The following is a 17,310-nucleotide window of genomic DNA, read 5'->3' on the forward strand; positions in this document are numbered from 1 at the left end:
CGGCAATAGACTACAAACATGGCCGCCGCTCACAAACTTACCGGCAGCAGCACCACCGTTAGGTCAGCTGCTGTTACTGCTGCCTGACTACCGGCCACAGTGCCATCTTCTGGTTGGATGCCGTCATGAACGAGGGTATGCAGGCCCCTCAGCAAATGTTACCCACTTAAGGTGAACCCCAAGGAACAAAGGGGAATGAAAAGGTGGAGAGTTGAAAATGAACAAGAAATAGAAGGCAACCAGTTGATGAACATTATATTATGAACTATTGTGGTGGAAGCCATTCTTCTTAAAGTCAAGCAGAATCAGTAAACAGTTGGTCTGCGGTCAATGTCAATGAACAAAGCCCCTGGTTGAAAAGACTGAAATAAGTGATGAACTGACACAAGTGAGTCCTATGACGGAACCAAGTGGGGCCAGAGAATTACATGCCAATAATGCATGTCTTGGGGAACTTTTCCTCAAAGTCCTATCAGGAGTGAAATTAATCTGGAGATTATAAGCCTTAACAGGACTGGGGTCCCCAAGAGAGAGGAAGGGATTTAAGGAAGGATGTCAAGAAAGGCTAGGATGAGGTAGGTTTTTTTAATTAGATGGGAAAGGCAGAGTTGAAAGTTGAGGGGGAACTTCTTTACTCAGAGAGTGGTAGCTGTGTGGAATGAACTTCCAGTGAAGGTGGTGGAGGCAGGTTCTATTTTATCATTTATAAAAATAAATTGGATAGTTATATGGACGGGAAAAGAATGGAGATTTATGATCTCAGCACAGGTATATGGGACTAGGGGAGAATACGTGTTCGGCACGGACTAGAAGGGTCGAGATGGCCTGTTTCCGTGCTGTAATGGTTATATGGTTATATGGTTATACCCTTAGAAAGTATTTGCTGATGTGGCCAGTTTGTTGGTTTGTTCCACAAGTAAAGAGAGAGAGAGAGAGAAATACTTCAGAACATAAGACAGCAGATGATGACCTTGGGAAAGGCAGGATATAGTTCAGACTAGGTCGGAAAATATGTTGAAATTGTATGGTGAAACGGAAAAAGTACATGTCAAAGAAGTTAAATAAAAATGCAGACAAAGCAGCTGAAACAGCATCTGGAAGAGATGTCCAGGGTAAGTCTGAATCGATTTAGGTATAAACACTAGAGTGTCGTTTATGATGAATAAGGTAATTAAGAGGTTTGGTAAACCTACAGAAATCAGCTTTGACAACAGATTGTTTTCATTTGATGAAAAGAATAAATGGAACATTTGTGTAATGCTCTTCCATTGGCACTGAAGAAATGTTGCATGCAAACTAACCAGCCATGGGTGGCACAATGGAGAAGTCCCTGCAGGGGACCGAGTTTGGAACAGTTACAGATCGAATTTAAAAAAAAAGTATATGAAACAGTTAATAATGATATACAAGTCTATTTATGAACAGGTAAAGTAAAAGCTGTCGGAGATGGACCAGGAGGAAGGACCCTTTAAACCTGAAGACAAGGTGTATGTATGAGTTTTCTAAATCACCAACCGATGTTCGTTTAGAAGGTTGATATACCTAGTACCATTTCAATAATTACATGAGGGCTGTCCCGCAGGTACAAATAGATAATAGCCCTGAGGTAAGTGAACAGGAGGACAAAGAAGAGTAGAGTTTTAACAACAACTTGTTTGACATCAGTGGTGGGAGATAATGGAAAGGATACTAAAGACAATATTATAGGAATTTGGATAAATAGGGTAGGATTAGGAAGAATTAGCATGGATTTGTGATTGTGACATTTGACTCATCTTGATTTTTGCTTAAAAGAAGTTATTAGGAAAATTGATGAGGTTAAAGTGGTGAACTTCAGTAAGGCCTTTGACAAGGTTCAAAAAGGAAATAAGGTTGGTTAAGAAGAGGTTAGTAAGGAATAGCAAGATGGATTTAAAAAGTGGCTGTATGGGAAATGTCAGAGAGTAATGGTGGATGAATGTTTATCAGGTTTATATGGTCTGAGCGCAGGTATATGGGACTAGGGGAGATTATGTGTTCGGCACGGACTAGAGGGGTCGAGATGGCCTGTTTCCGTGCTGTAATTGTTATATGGTTATAAGGTTGGAGGTTAGTGACTAGAGGGGCACCTCGGGGATGTGTGTTGGGTCCACTGTTGTTTGTCATGTGAATCAATAATATGGATGTTGGTGTGGTAAGATAGATTAAGAAATATGTAGATGATACTAAGATAGGTGGTGTTGTGAATAATGAAGTAGATTTAAAAAAATGTACAGAGAGATTTAGGTCATTTGGAAGAGTGGGTTGAAACATGACAGATGGGTTTAATGTTGATAAGTGTGAGGTGATACATCTTGGCAGGACAAATTCAAATTAGACTTACATGGTAAATGATTGTAAATTGAGGAATGAAGTTGAACAGAGGGATCTGGGAATAACTGTGCACAGTTCCCTGAAGGTGGAATCTCATGTAGATAGGATGGTAAAGAAAGATTTTGGTGTGTTGGCTTTTATAAATCAGAGCATTGTGTATAGAAGTTGAGTTGTAATGTTAAATTGTACAAGCTATTGGTGAGGTCAATTGTGGAGTACGGTGTATAATTTTGGTAGGCATAATTATAGGAAAAAGGTTAACAAAATAGAGAGTACAGAGGAGATCAATTAGAATGTTGACTGGGTTTCAGCAACTAAGATACAGAGAAAGGTTGAACAAGTTAGGTCTTTATTATTTGGGAAAGATAGAAGGAATACCCACCATGGTAGTGATGTTTTCTTAAAGAACTGTTTACTGGCAGTATCTCGTTCTATTACAGAATTAAAAACCAAGGGGCTGCTGGCACAGAGTCCCGATCTCGACTTTCCAATCCATTCTGTGAAAGCAGAGAACTGGGATCTTGTAAAATCATGGAAGGAAGAAAAGCTGCAACCTAGGTGGACTGGACCCTATCTTGTGTTATTAATCACCGAGACAGCAGTACGAACAAAAGAAAAAGGGTGGACACACACAAGCCGATTTAAGGGTCCTATGGAGGCCCCACCGGACAACATCAGCCCATGGACTGTGCGTGAAGGGAAGGAACCATTGACTTTGTGCCTATTCGGATGTTGTATCATTCCCTGCGCACGGGGTCTGGCTCAACGATTGATAGAAACAGCCCTGACAAAGAACAGCACCGTCATGATGGCCTTCAGAACACAGTATGACTAGCGAGAGGAGGATAGAGAGGCGAAGAATCTGCTGCTAGCACTAGAAAAGGAAGATATAGTATAAATCAAGAGTTGCGTAGCAAAAAGAAAAATGGTGGATTGTGAGAGAAGGGTTAATAGGGATGGTTGATTTTTACTAGAACTCTGAAAAATATAACTTAGAAAGAAATGAGTTGTCAGCAAAAGCCAGACTGCTGGTAGAATAAAGTAACAATATACAGGACAGAGGGTAATTCTAGATAAAGAAAGTAACAGATAAAAACTCCAGCAGAAGCCTTTGACGTCAGGAGATGTTCCGAGGCGTTCCTGGACGTTCTCGTGGGAATGTGGGCTTTATGTTATGATTGGACGAAGCTAGATGGGGAGACATGAGGTAGTGACCATAGTGAAGGAAGGTATAAAAGATAGAAAGCACCTCCATCTTTGTGTGTCTCTAGAGGATGATAGAGGAGAGACACCCTTTTCTGCGCAGAAATGTAATACAGGAAAACTTGTTTCTTTGATTTTGTCTCTGAAGAGTTTGTGATTGATTTTGGATCTCACAAAAGTATACTGCAGATGTTGGTTTTTGCAGATGGACTGCGGTTCTGAAGGAGGTGGCCTCAGAGATTGTGGAGGCATTAGTTGTGATACTTCAAGAAACACTAGAGTTAGGACTGGTTCCTGAAGCTGGGAAAATTGCGAATATCACCGTGCTGTACAAGACGAAACCAAAGCAGAAGAGCGGGAACTTAATGCCGGTTAGCCTGACTTTGGTGGTTGGTAAGATTTTAGAGTCAATTATAAAGGATGAGGTTACGCAGTACAGGTGCACAACCTTTTATCCGAAGATCCAAATAACGAAAACCTCCGAATAGCGGCCATTTTTTCGGTCCTTGAAGAAAGGTCCTTGAAAACGTTCACCGAGGGCGGCCCGCAGAGGTGACAGCGGAACCTCCGGTCGGTCCTCGAAGAAAGGGGAACTAAATCCCCATTCATAAAAGAGAAGGCGAGGCTATATTGCGCGGGAGGGTTAATAATTGACAATATGCTGCTGCCTGCCCGCTGAGTTAAAAAGTTCCCACGGTAGACTCACGATACACAGTGTTTCGTGAGTCTTGCGTGGGAACTTTTTAACTCAGCGGGGCAGGCAGCAGCAGATTGTCGCTCCCTTCAGTTTCACCCCACCTACACCCCTCTGCTTCCCGGCCATGTGTGTGACCCCTTCCCTCCCCTCTCCAGCTCCCCGCCCATTGCACCGGCGCGGGGCTTTGCACTGTCACCGGAGACGTCAGGACCAACGGGACACCGACCCCAGGCCCACCGCAAGCACGGAGATCCCAGAGACCCACAGCCAGCAGCAGCAGCCCAGCCCCGTTCCAACTCCAGAGGAAAACTGCAAACTGGCCGGAGACGTCAGGAGCACCAGAAGCCGTTCCCCGAGCTGCGCCCCCTCATCGGGACACCGACCCCCAGGCCCACTGCAAGCACGGAGATCCCAGAGACCCACAGCCAACAGCAGCCCAGCCCAGCCCCGCTCCAACTACAGAGGAACCTGGGTTGCGGATGACGGGGCGCAGCTCGGGGCGTCGTAGGGGCTCATCGGGGAGCGGGTTCCTGTTGGTCTTGACGTCTCCGGCCACCTGCCATCCTCCGGGAACCGTACCGCCCTTGCAGGAGAGTGGGGTTGTTTGCAGTTGCAGAGGGAGGGGGCAAGGGCGGTACAGTTTCCAGTCTCAGCTCCAGTCCAGGGGGGTGGCCGGAGACGTCAGGAGCAACGGGACACCGACCCCCAGGCCCACTGCAAGCACGGAGATCCCAGAGACCCACAGCCAGCAGCAACTCCAGCCCAGCCCCGCTCCAACTCCAGAGGAACACGTAGGGGCAGAAGCTGATGGTGTGCAAGGTACGTCTTGTTCTTCGGGTGGCGGATGAGGGGGCGCAGCTCGGGCTGTGGGCATACTGCCACTTGTCGCCGTAGCGGCCCATTAGGGAGCGGATTCCTCTGGAGTTGGAGGGGGAGGGAGGTATTGTGCTGTTTGATCGCCCCCTGCTATCTCAGGGACAGGGAGACACAGCGGCTTTTTAGACTGGTGGGCAATCACTTCCAAAGTTCTGCCCACACAGTCAGTACACCTCTCCTACACTGCATTTCATACAAACATTTATTTTGCAAGAAAAAACTACATTGAAGGCTCAAACTCGCGACCGAGTTTACTGCCGGGATCAAGGCGCAAACTCGCGACCTTGCGGATATGAGCCGAGCACTCTACCACTGAGCCAGCCATTAAAATCTACGCTAAAAAAATTCCATTCCGAAGACCGACAAATTCTGAATTACGAAAAGTGTCTGGTCCCAAGACTTTCGGATAAAAGGTTGTGCACCTGTACTTGGAAGTTCACGATAAAATAGGCCGAAGTCAGCATGGGTTTGTGAAGGATGAATCTGCTGGAGTTCTTTGAGGAAGTTAATAGCAGGACAGACAGAGGGGAGGCTGTAGATTTTCAGAACGCCTTCAATAAGATCAGGCTGCTTAGGAAGATGACAGCCCATGGTATTAATGGGAAGATACTGGCATGCATAGTGGGTTTCTATGTTTCTATCAGAACAAGGGGTCACAGTTTAAGGATAAGGGGGAAATTATTTAGGACCGAGATGAGAAAAACATTTTTCACACAGAGAGTGGTGAATCTCTGGAACTCTCTGCCACAGAAGGTAGTTGAGGCCAGTTCATTAGCTATATTTAAGAGGGAGTTAGATGTGGCCCTTGTGGCTAAAGGGATTAGGGGGTATGGAGAGAAGGCAGGTACGGGATACTGAGTTGGATGATCAGCTATGATCATATTGAATGGCGGTGCAGGCTCGAAGGGCCGGATGGCCTACTCCTGCACCTATTTTCTATGTTTCTATGTTTCTAATAAGAGGGCTAATGCCACATGCTATTGCAATACCCAGGAAAGCGAAGTGTTTCTGGGAAACAGCTCCTGTGACACCATGATGAGTGCAGACCCTCCTAGACCCCTTAATGGAACTTATTTGGTCGGGACAATTACATTCTTATTTGCTGCAGCTTAACAGTCCTGTAAATGCAATAATACACAGATAAATATATAATAATCAACAATATAATAAATTGACAATGGTAAAACTAGGAAATCATAATAATGTAAAACCAAAGTTCATAGTGCAACCAAAAATCATAGTTCATAGTTGCTGAAGTTATTGTGGTGCGGTGTTCAAGAGCCTGATGGATGCTGTGAAGAAGCTGTTCTTGAAACTGGTGGGCACAGTTTTCAGGCTCTTCTATCTTCTTTCCGATGGTATTAGCCAAATGAGAGTGTGCCAGGGTTGTGTGGGTCCTTAATGATATCGGTTGTGTTTTTGACCCGGAAAGTCAGCCAGAGAGTTGTGTATTTCACCCAGAGAGTTCTACAGCAGTTGTACAGGGTCCTGGTGAGACCACAGGTGGAGTATTGTGCGCAGTTTTGAGGAAGGGCATTCTTGCCATTGATGGAGTGCAGAGTAGGTTCACCAGGTTAATTCCCAGGATGGCAGGACTGACATATAATGAAAGAATGGGTCGACTGGGCTAATATTCACCGGAATTTAGAAGGATGAGAGGGCATCTCATTGAAACATAAATTCTTTAGGAGTTTGGACAGGAGAGATGCAAGAAAAATGTTGCAGATGTTGGGGGAGTCCAGAACCAGGCATCACAGTTTAAGAATAAGAGGTAGGCCATTTATGCCTGGGATGAGCAAAACATTTTTTCACCCAGAGGGTTATGAATCTGTGCAATTCTCGGTCACAGAAGGTAGTGTCAGCCAATTCACTGGATGTATTCAAGAGAGAGTTAGATATAGCTCTAAGGGCTAACAGAATCAAGGGATATGGGAGAAAACAGGAATGGGGTACTGATTTAGGATGATTCAACCATGATCATGTTGAGTGGCAGTACTGGCTCGAAGGGCCGAATGGCCTACTCCTGCACCTATTTACTATGTTTCAATAGATCTTTTCCATCTAACCATATAACCATGTAGCAAGTACAGCACGGCAACAGGCCATCTCGGCCCTTCTAGTCTGTGCCGAACACTTACTCTCACCTAGTCCCGTCCATATACCTATCCAATTTATTTTTAAAAGATAAATTCGAACCTGCCTCAACCACTTCCACTGGAAGCTCATTCCACACAGCTACCACTCTCTGAGTAAAGTGGTGGGGAAGTCAGTACCTGTGATGGACCAGGCACCATCTACCATTCTCTGAGCCTCCTTCATTCCTGGGCACTTGTCTTGCTGAACATGGCGATGCGACCAGTCAGTATGCTCTCTAACGTACACCTGTGGACGTTTGATAGAGTGTTCATCAACATCCATGATATACTCCAGTTTTCCAGTCTCTTTTTCCAAACTTCGATTTTACTTTCAGGCAATCCTTTCAGATTCACTTGCTCCAATCATTTGCTCTTTTGCACCTAATCACCTTTTAAATCTATCCTGCTCCCTTTCATTCTTTGTTACTATTTTTTCCTTTCATTCTCTCCTCCATGAACCCTTCCTCTACATCTTAAATTGTGCTTATTCTTAATTGCTTGGAGAGCTGGTTGAATAGTAAAAAATGTCCCCTCTTTTGAGGGATATGCCTGTAAAAATGTGGTTAATTCACATTCCACGCAAAGGGTGGCGGGTGTATGGAACGAGCTGCCAGAGGAGGTGGTTGACAATAGGCAATAGACAATAGATGCAGGAGCAGGCCATATGGCCCTTCAAGCCAGCACTACCATTCAATGTGATCATGGCTGATCATCCATAATTAGACAGGTACAGTACAGGGTTAGATCAGGTTTAGAGGGCTATGGGCCAAACACAGGCAAGTGGGACTAATGTAGATGGGACATGCTGGTCATTGTGGGCATGTTGGGCAGAAGGGCCTGTTTCCACACTGCTTGATTCTAGATTGTTTTCTCATTCCAGCCCACTGCTTGATTTACCTACTTCAACGAGATTGCTCATGACATCAATCGGTGTGAAATGTTGATTTGATGGTAACTGACTGATGCTCAAAGAGAAGTCATCATCCCAAAACCTTAAATCAGTTTCTCTCACCTAAGCTGCTGACTGACCTGCTGAGTAGTTCCAGCACGTTCAGATTTATTTCAGTTTGATTTCTACTCTTTGTGAGATTCAAAAATCACAAATGCTCTTGAGACAAATTCAGACAAAGAAGTGTTTTTATTAATTTCATATTCTGCAGAATAGGTGCCTCTCCACTGATGTCCCCTAGAGGCACACCGAGGATCGGGATGTCTTCTATCTTTATACATTTCTTTTCATTATTATCACATTCTCATCTCTCCCCATTGAGCTTCTTCCAATCATAACATAAAGCCCAGATTCCCACGAGAACGTCGTAGAACGCCCACCCAACGTCAAAGACACCTCCCCTATCATGCATCGCATGTGTATTTAAATTAGGCATCTTGTCATAGTAGGTGTGTGTACATATTCATGTAATCTCATCAAGCATGCGTAGTTGAGCGTGACTTCGTGTCCCTCTCCCCTTTGTTCTAATTTCTCTGCTATCTCCTGCTGAAGTATTTATTTTGCTACTTTTTATCTAGAATTTCTCTCTGTTCTTTATATCGTTACTTTCTATTCTACTAGCAGTCTGGCTTCTGCTGACACCTTATTTCTTTCTATGTTATTTTTCTATCCCTAGTCTAAATCAACCATGTCTGTTAACTCTTTCCTCACAATCCATCCTTTTCTTTTTTGCTACGCACCCTTGATTTACACTATCTCCTCCTTTTCTAATGCTAGCAGAAGATTCTTCACCTCCCTATCCTCCTCTCGTTGGTCATACTGTGTTCTGAAGGCCATTATGGTGGCAGCACTGTTCTTCGTCAGGGCTGTTTCTATCAATCGCTGAGCCAATCCCCGTACGCAGGGAATGATACAACATCCGAACAAACACAGTAACCCCACCATGACTATCACTGATGTTAGGGCAGATGTAAAGATGTGCTTCCATTTCCCAAACCAGGAGTCTAGAAACCCGGTCCAGGAGGTGTCTACTCCAGAGTTCTCAGCCAATTCGATAGACAGAGAGGTGAGACCTGCTAGGGCTCTTGATACTGACCCATCCGGAACAGTGTTGTTGGGGATGAATGTGCAACATTGTTCGCCAAACATTACACACACCCCTCCCTTCTCAGCCAGTAGCATGTCCAAGGCCATGCGATTTTGCCAGGCCATTTGGCTGGTAGCTGTCAGTTGTTCCGCTAATCCTTCAACTGCATCTCGAGTGTAATTTATAAAGCGTTGTTGATTGTAGTATAAGTAGTTGATCCAGTCCACATTTTTATAAATTGTGGACCACCAGAAGAGTATGGACTCAAAGCCCGCAGCTATCTGATTTCTGGCTTTAAATTCATCGGGTACCCCTCTTGGCACCCCTATCGCATCTATATAGATGTGTGTGTCGAATGATCCTCTCACCTTTCTCTTTTGTCGTCGGCTTCCTTTATTGAGTTCTACAGCATGTTCTACTGCTATGGTGAAGGGAATCATCAGTTGTATGAGGGTACAGGTTCCCGTTAACCGGGGCCACAGGGTATTCTCCCCGCACCACCACCAGACATCGGCTCTACTGACTATCTGCTTTTTCAGCCAGGAGCTATTGAACATTGGCCCCTGTTCCTCAGCCGTTATGTTATACGTCTGATTGCAGTTGAGCACCTCCCCCATGTCCTGTCCCTCTGGGTTATTTCTTGTATAGCACTCAAACCCCTCCTCCCCAAAAGGAATGGTAAATGGAGGAGGTCGAGGGTCTTCCCTTCGGCCCTTCGTATTGTTGTTGCTGGTCGGAAATAGGTAATGATAACTCTGGCATATCACATTTTTTTGTAAGAGGGGATTCGTGAATAGCTGTAGTATACATGTCATAGCCCTAGGTGTTCTATCCCAATTGAGGGGAAATGGTACAGGGACCAGCTGAGGCCTAGCTCCAGCGCAGGCGTAACAATTGGTTTGTTGCATACTTCTGGCTGTGTACATCATCCAGGCAAGCCAGGTGTTGGCTCCTTTTCCCCCTGTTGGTATTCCTTTCTTATATAACTGCCTTAATCCTGTTTCTCCTGCAACTATCATTATCTTCAGATCCTTAGACTAATTTTCCCTGGTGACATTGCTGACTACTGGTGGTGCTGGTGTTGCCCCGGGATCCCTATTCTGACTGTCATCTATCTTGAACACCTCTCCCCTATCCTCGTATATTACCATCTTCCCATCTTGCTTTACTTCTATCTCAAACTTCAGACATGCGTCCTTCCCTGTTTTATCTGCACATACCCAATACCTACCACTTTCCTGTATTTGGACACTCTGTATGCTCACATATACGCGTCCTGGCAATTTCTCGTTCGGGTTTTGATATACTCTCCACCTATCAGTTTGATAGGTGGTCCGATGCCACCTATATTTTGATGAAGTAAACACCGCGTGCCAATCTTTACAGGGATGGGTGCATACATACATTCTATAGCCGCACCACCATTTTCCTTTACATACATTAAATGGGATGGTGGTGGACCTTCTATTCTGTGGTATTGTGATTTTTATGCATGTTACATTACTTACAAGTTGGGTAACCACCCAACACACGACCCACAACACGAAATCTTCATTTTTCCTGCGGGTTCTTGGTAAATATTAAAGTCAATGGTTCTTCTCCTTTGCGCACAGTCCACGGGCTGATATCGTCTGGTGGGGCCTCCACAGGACCCTTAACTCGACTTGCGTGAGTCCACCCTTTCTCTTTTGTTCGTACTGCTGTCTCCGTGATTAGTAACACCAGGTAGGGTCCAGTCCACTTAGGTTGCAGCTTTTCTTCTTTCCACGTTTTTATTAATACCCAGTCTCCAGCCTTGACTGAGTGAATCGGAAAGTACAGTGGTGGGCTCTGGGCCAGCAATCCTTTAATTTTTAGTTCTGCAAGAGATTGGGACACTGCCAGTAAATAGTTCCTCAGGAACACATCGTTCCCTTGTATTGTTGGGATTCCTTCTATCTTCCCTAAGTATGGGAGCCCGAATAACATTTCATATGGTGATATCCCTATGTCTTTTCGAGGTGCCGTTCGGATTCTCAACAGGGCTATCGGAAGGCACTTAGTCCAGGGGAGTCTCGTTTCCTCTATCAACTTGGTGATTTGGGTCTTTAAGGTGCCATTCATTCTTTCCACGTTTCCTGAGCTCTGGGGATGCCATGGTGTATGCAATTTCCATTCTATTCCCAGTGCTTCACATATCATTTCATGTGTTTTGGAGGCAAAATGGGTCCCTCTATCTGAGTCTATTGTTTCCACAATCCCATATCTGGGTATAATTTGTTCTAATAATATCTTGGCTACCGCCTGTGAGGTGGCAGTTGCCGTGGGGAATGCCTCTACCCATCTGGTGAAATAGTCCACTACCACTAACAGGTACTTCCATGTTCGTACCCGGGGCAGCTCGGTAAAATATATCTGTATTCTTTGGAAGGGCCTAACTGCTAATGGTTGTCCTCCTCCTGGGACTGCTCCCATGATTCTCTTATTAATTCGCTGACATATTACACAGCCCCTTATGACTTGTTTGGCCATGGTAAACATCCCACAGCAAGCGTAGGTTCTGAGGAGGATGTCACAGAGGGCTTGTGTTCCCCAATGGCTTTGTCCATGTAATCTCCCTAATAACTCCCTCATTATTTCTTTGTTCAATAGCTGCTTTCCATTTGGTGTCCACCATTTCCCTTTTAAAGTACGCTGAGCCCCCATTTCTTTCATGTTTTCCTGTTCTTTCTCACTAAAGATAGGTATCTTTTCCTCTGGTTCCCTTAAAGGTATTAGTGACTTCATTTCTACCATCTGTTCTGTGGCTGCTCTTTTTGCAACCTCATCCACTGCCCTATTTCCTCTGGCCTCCAGGGTGTTACCCTTCTGATGCCCTGCCACATGTGCTATGGCTATTCGTTCTGGTTTTTGCAAGGCTTCTAGTGTCTGTCCTACCAATTGCTCATGCGCTAGTTCTTTACCTCGAGTTGTTATCATTCCTCGCTCTTTCCAGATCTTCCCAAAGGTGTGTACTACTCCAAAAGCGTATTTTGAATTGGTATATACTGTTCCTTCCTTCCACTCCAATAATTCTAAAGCTCTCATTAATGCATATAATTCACAAGATTGAGCTGACCAACTACCAGGCAGCCTGCCGCTTTCAATTTCCTCCATCGTTTCCTCGTTCACTATACCGTACCCACTATGTCTTTTTCCACCTATGCACCTGGAGGATCCATCTATAAACCACCGGCTGCCCTCAGCCAGAGGTTGCTCTTCTAAGTCTTCTCTACTTTTTGTCTGTAAATCTATTATTTCACTACAGCAGTGTACTGGGCCCTCTTCCTTGTCACCCTGTTTCTCTGCTGGATACAGGAATTGGGACGGGTTAAGGTTCTTATCCGTAATTATCATCAAATCGTCTTTTTCCATCAGGATGGCCTCATACTTTAAAAGTCTAGTCTGTTAACCATCTGTTGGATTTCTGAGTGAGTATGGTTCTTACTGTGTGTGGTGTAGAAACAACCAGAGTGCCTCCAAAGGTTAATTTCCTACTCTCTTCCACCAATATTGCGGTAGCTGCTACCGCTTGTATGCATCCCCCCCATCCCCTGGAGACTGGATCTAATATTTTCGAGAGGAAGGCCACTGGCTGTCGATTTCCCCCTCTTTTCTGGGTGAGTACCCCTAGTGCCACCCCCTTGTCTGAATTTACAAACAGGTGGAAAGGTTGTTCTACTGAGGGCAGAGCCAACACGGGAGCAGTAATCAAACTGTTCTTTAATTTCCCAAATTCCAACTCCTGTTCTGGGGTCCACTGAACTTTGTCTTTTTCTTCTCCCAATTTATCATACAGGAATTTCACTTGTCTGGAGTAATCATCTATCCACAGTCGACAGTATCCTATCAATCCCAGGAATTTTCAGATCTCTTTCTTATTCTTTGGTAGTGGTACTCCCGTGATCCCAGCTATCCTTTCGGGGTTTATTCGTCTCTTTCCTCCACTTATCAGATGTCCCAGATATTTTACCTCTTGTTTCACAAATTGAAGCTTGTTACGGGACACTCTTAACCCCTTCCTTCCCAAGAAGTTTAACAGGCTTATTGTGGCGTCCCTTACTTCATCTTCTCTCTCTCCTGACAAAAGGAGGTCATCCACATACTGTAATAATTGCGTTTCCCCGTGACCTGGGAAATCCTCCAATACCTGCTCTAAAATTTGGCCGAATAAATTTGGTGATTCTGTAAAACCTTGAGGGAGCACCGCCCACCGGAATTGTTGCTTTCGCCCGGTTTTTCAGGTTCTCCCACTCAAAGGCGAATAAGTCTCTACTCTCTGTTGCCAGCGGACAGCTCCAGAAGGCATCCTTTAAATCTACCACATTAAACAATTTGTGGCTTGGGGGTATCCGTCCCATGATGGTGTAAGGGTTAGGCACTACCAGGTGTCGGGCTTGGACCACCTTGTTCAGTTCCCTCAAGTCCTGTACGAGTCTAAACGTCCCGTCGGTTTTTCTGACTGGTAGGATCGGAGTATTGTAGGGGGACATACATGGTTCCAATAACCCGTCCTCTAATAAATTCTCAATGATTGGTTGTAAGCCTTTTCGTCCCTCGGTCGAAATGGGGTACTGTCTTACTCGTACTATGTCTGCACCATCTTTTAATGCTATTTGAAGAGGGGGTATTTGCAAACCTCCTCTGTTTCCTTCCTTGGCCCATACTTGATCATTAATTCTTTGCTCATCCACCTCTCTTAGAGCATACAGCTGAACCACTATTCTTCCTTCTATCGGTGCTGTACCCATTCCCAATTGTATTTGTAAATCCCTGCCCATTAAATGTACACCAGCCTGAGGGACTAAGATCATGTCCTCTACTGCCTCCCGGTGTTCATACCTTACATTTACTCCTCCTATCTCGGGAGCTACCATCACAGTTCCCCCAACCCCGGTAATTTTTATTCTCCCTTGTCCTGCCTCCATACCTGCAGGAACTTTGATTACACTTGATCGCTCTGCTCCTGAATCTACCATAAACACCATATCCTCTCCCTGGGGTCCTAGCTTTAAATTTACCAGAGGTTCCCTTCTGTAGCCCCTTAACCCCAGGGACGGGAACCCCTGACCCCCCTATTCATTTTCCATCATTCTGTACGTGCGGAACTCAGCTACAAGCTCAGGACATTCCCGTCTCAAGTGTCCTTCTCTGTTACAATTATGACATCTTATAGGTCCCCTCCTCCAACGTGGCTCCGTATTTGTCTCTTCCTGACCCCTGCAGTATCCTTCTCCCTCTCTTCTGCCATATCCTTTTTTTTTTTTTTCTCTTCTCTCGCTCTCTCCTCTCGCATCTTCCGCGTCGCGCATCTCGCTACTCTCTCTCCTCTCTCTCTCGCGGAGCGCGCTAGTCGCGAGCGCTCTCTCGCGCGCTCGCTCTCGCGACACCGCGACTCTCCTCGACCGCGCGTACTCTCTCTCCGCGCTCGTCTCTCAGCTCTGCTCGTCTCTCTCTCTCTCTCGCTCTCGTCTCTCGCGCTATTCGATCTCTATCTCTATCTCCTATCGTCATCTCTATCTCTATCTCTATCTCGCTCTCTATATATTATCTCTACTCTATCTCTATCTCGTATCCTATCTCTATCTCTATCTCTATCTCTATCTCTATCTCTATCTCTAGCTCGATCTCTATCTCATCTCTATCTCTATCTCTATCTCTATCTCTATCTCTATCTCTATCTCTAATCTGGAAGTAAAGCCTGAAGTAAAGATTGAATGACTGGATTGTTAAAAAAATCCTTCCAATTGAGCAATGTGTCCCAGTCTGGCCAAAATGTGATTCTTAGCCTACTAACATGTTCTATATTTACATTCCTCCACATTCCATGGGCAATACCTTCCTAATGACACAGAGGAATACATTTGACTTAATATGTCCTTATGCGATCATAATTCCCTGTAACCCATTACAGTATTTGTCCCATACTCAGAACTCCACCCTGATTGTCCACTTCCAAAGTTGGTGTAATTTATAGCCATCAATTGATCTGCGATTGTCCAGGAAATGTAAGCGTATGGCTCACGGTATCTTATCATTACCCATTGGCTTTGATTCAGTGTTCTTAAGGCTGACTTTTTTTAGAAAATGATTGAAAAATACTGTGGTGAGAGAGTGAACAACCGATTTAGTTTGGTTTAATGAGAGATACATTGTGGAAACAGGCCGAGTCCGGGCTGAGCAGCGATCCCCACACATTAACGCTGCCCAACACACAATAGGGGCAATTTTACAATTGTACCAAGCTACAAACCTGTATGTCTTTGGAGTGTGGGAGGAAACCAAAGATCTCGGAGAAAACCCATGCAGGTCACGTACAACTCCATATAGACAAGCACCCGTAGTCAGGATTGGACCCGGGTCTCTGGTGCTGTAAGGCAGTAGCTCTACCACTATGCCACACCAAACAGTAGTGAAACTGTTAACAACAAGCTAAAAAACAAGGGGAGTTATATATGGAAGTGCAACTAGCTGATATTTCAGATGGAATTTACGTTTGATTAAGTTCTGTCTTAAATAAAATAGTACTGTGCCCGATAAAAGTTTATGCAAGCTTCGCCCATAATAATGCTGCTGCTTGAACTGTTACACTTCCCTGCTATTTACTGTTACTATGCCCCTGGGGGAAAGGATTTTTGGTTCAGCAGATGAATTAATTGAGTTGAGACATGCCCATGCTGAATTTAATGCATTAATTTAACTCAATGATCTATTCTTAATAAGACAGCCAAGGACAAATAGTCTCAAATTCATGGCTCAACTCTGTATTATCCTTACTTTCTGGAAACTGTAATCTACACGGACTGCAATAATGCAGCAATAACATAGTCATGGGGTGACTTGCCCACACCAGCTAACATGTCCCAGCTACACTAGTCCCCCTTGCCTCCATATCCCTCCAAACCTGTCCTATCCATGTACCTGTCTAACTGTTTCTTAAATGTTGGGATAGTCCCTGACCCAATTACCTCATCTGGCAGCTTGTTCCATACACTCATCACCCTTTATGTGAAAAAAATACCTCTCGATTCCTATTAAATATTTTCCCCTTCACCTTAAGTGAACATGCAACAAAACTAGCTCTAGAAATGTGTAAAACTAGTAATTTAACTGAACTTGTCATCTTTAAACCAATGTTAAACTCAAATTACATAGAAACATAGAAACAGAGAAAATAGGTGCAGGAGTAAGCCATTCGGCCCTTCGGGCCTGCACCGCCATTCAATATGATCATGGCTGATCATCCAACTCAGTATCCTGTACCTGCCTTCTCTCCATACCCCCTGATCCCTTTAGCCACAAGGGCCACATCTAACTCCCTCTTAAATATAGCCAATGAACTGGCCTGAACTACCTTCTGTGGCAGAGAATTCCACAGATTCACCACTCTCTGTGTAAAAATTGATTTTCTCATCTCGGTCCTAAAAGACTTCCCCCTTATCCTTAAACTGTGACCCCTTGTTCAGGACTTCTCCAACATCGGGAATAATCTTCCTGCATCTAGCCTGTCCAACCGCTTATGAATTTTGTAAGTTTCTATAAGATCCCCCCTCAATCTTCTAAATTCTACCGAGTACAAACCGAGTCTATCCAGTCTTTCTTCATATGAAAGTCCTGCCATCCCAGGAATCAGTCTGGTGAACCTTCTCTGTACTCCCTCTATGGCAAGAATGTATTTCCTCAGATTAGGAGACCAAAACTGTACGCAATACTGCAGGTGTGGTCTCACCAAGACCCTGTACAACTGCAGTAGAACCTCCCTGCTCTTATACTCAAATCCTTTTGCTATGAATGCTAACATACCATTCACTTTCTTCACTGCCTGCTGCACCTGCATGCCTACTTTCAATGACTGGTGTACCATGACACCCAGGTCTCGTTGCATCTTCCCTTTTCCTAATTGGCCACCATTCAGATAATAGTCTACTCTCCTGTTTTTGCCACCAAAGTGGATAACCTCACATTTTTCCACATTATACTGCATCTGCCATGC

Source organism: Amblyraja radiata, chromosome 2 (assembly GCF_010909765.2).
Source record: "Amblyraja radiata isolate CabotCenter1 chromosome 2, sAmbRad1.1.pri, whole genome shotgun sequence".
Lineage (NCBI taxonomy): Eukaryota > Metazoa > Chordata > Chondrichthyes > Rajiformes > Rajidae > Amblyraja > Amblyraja radiata.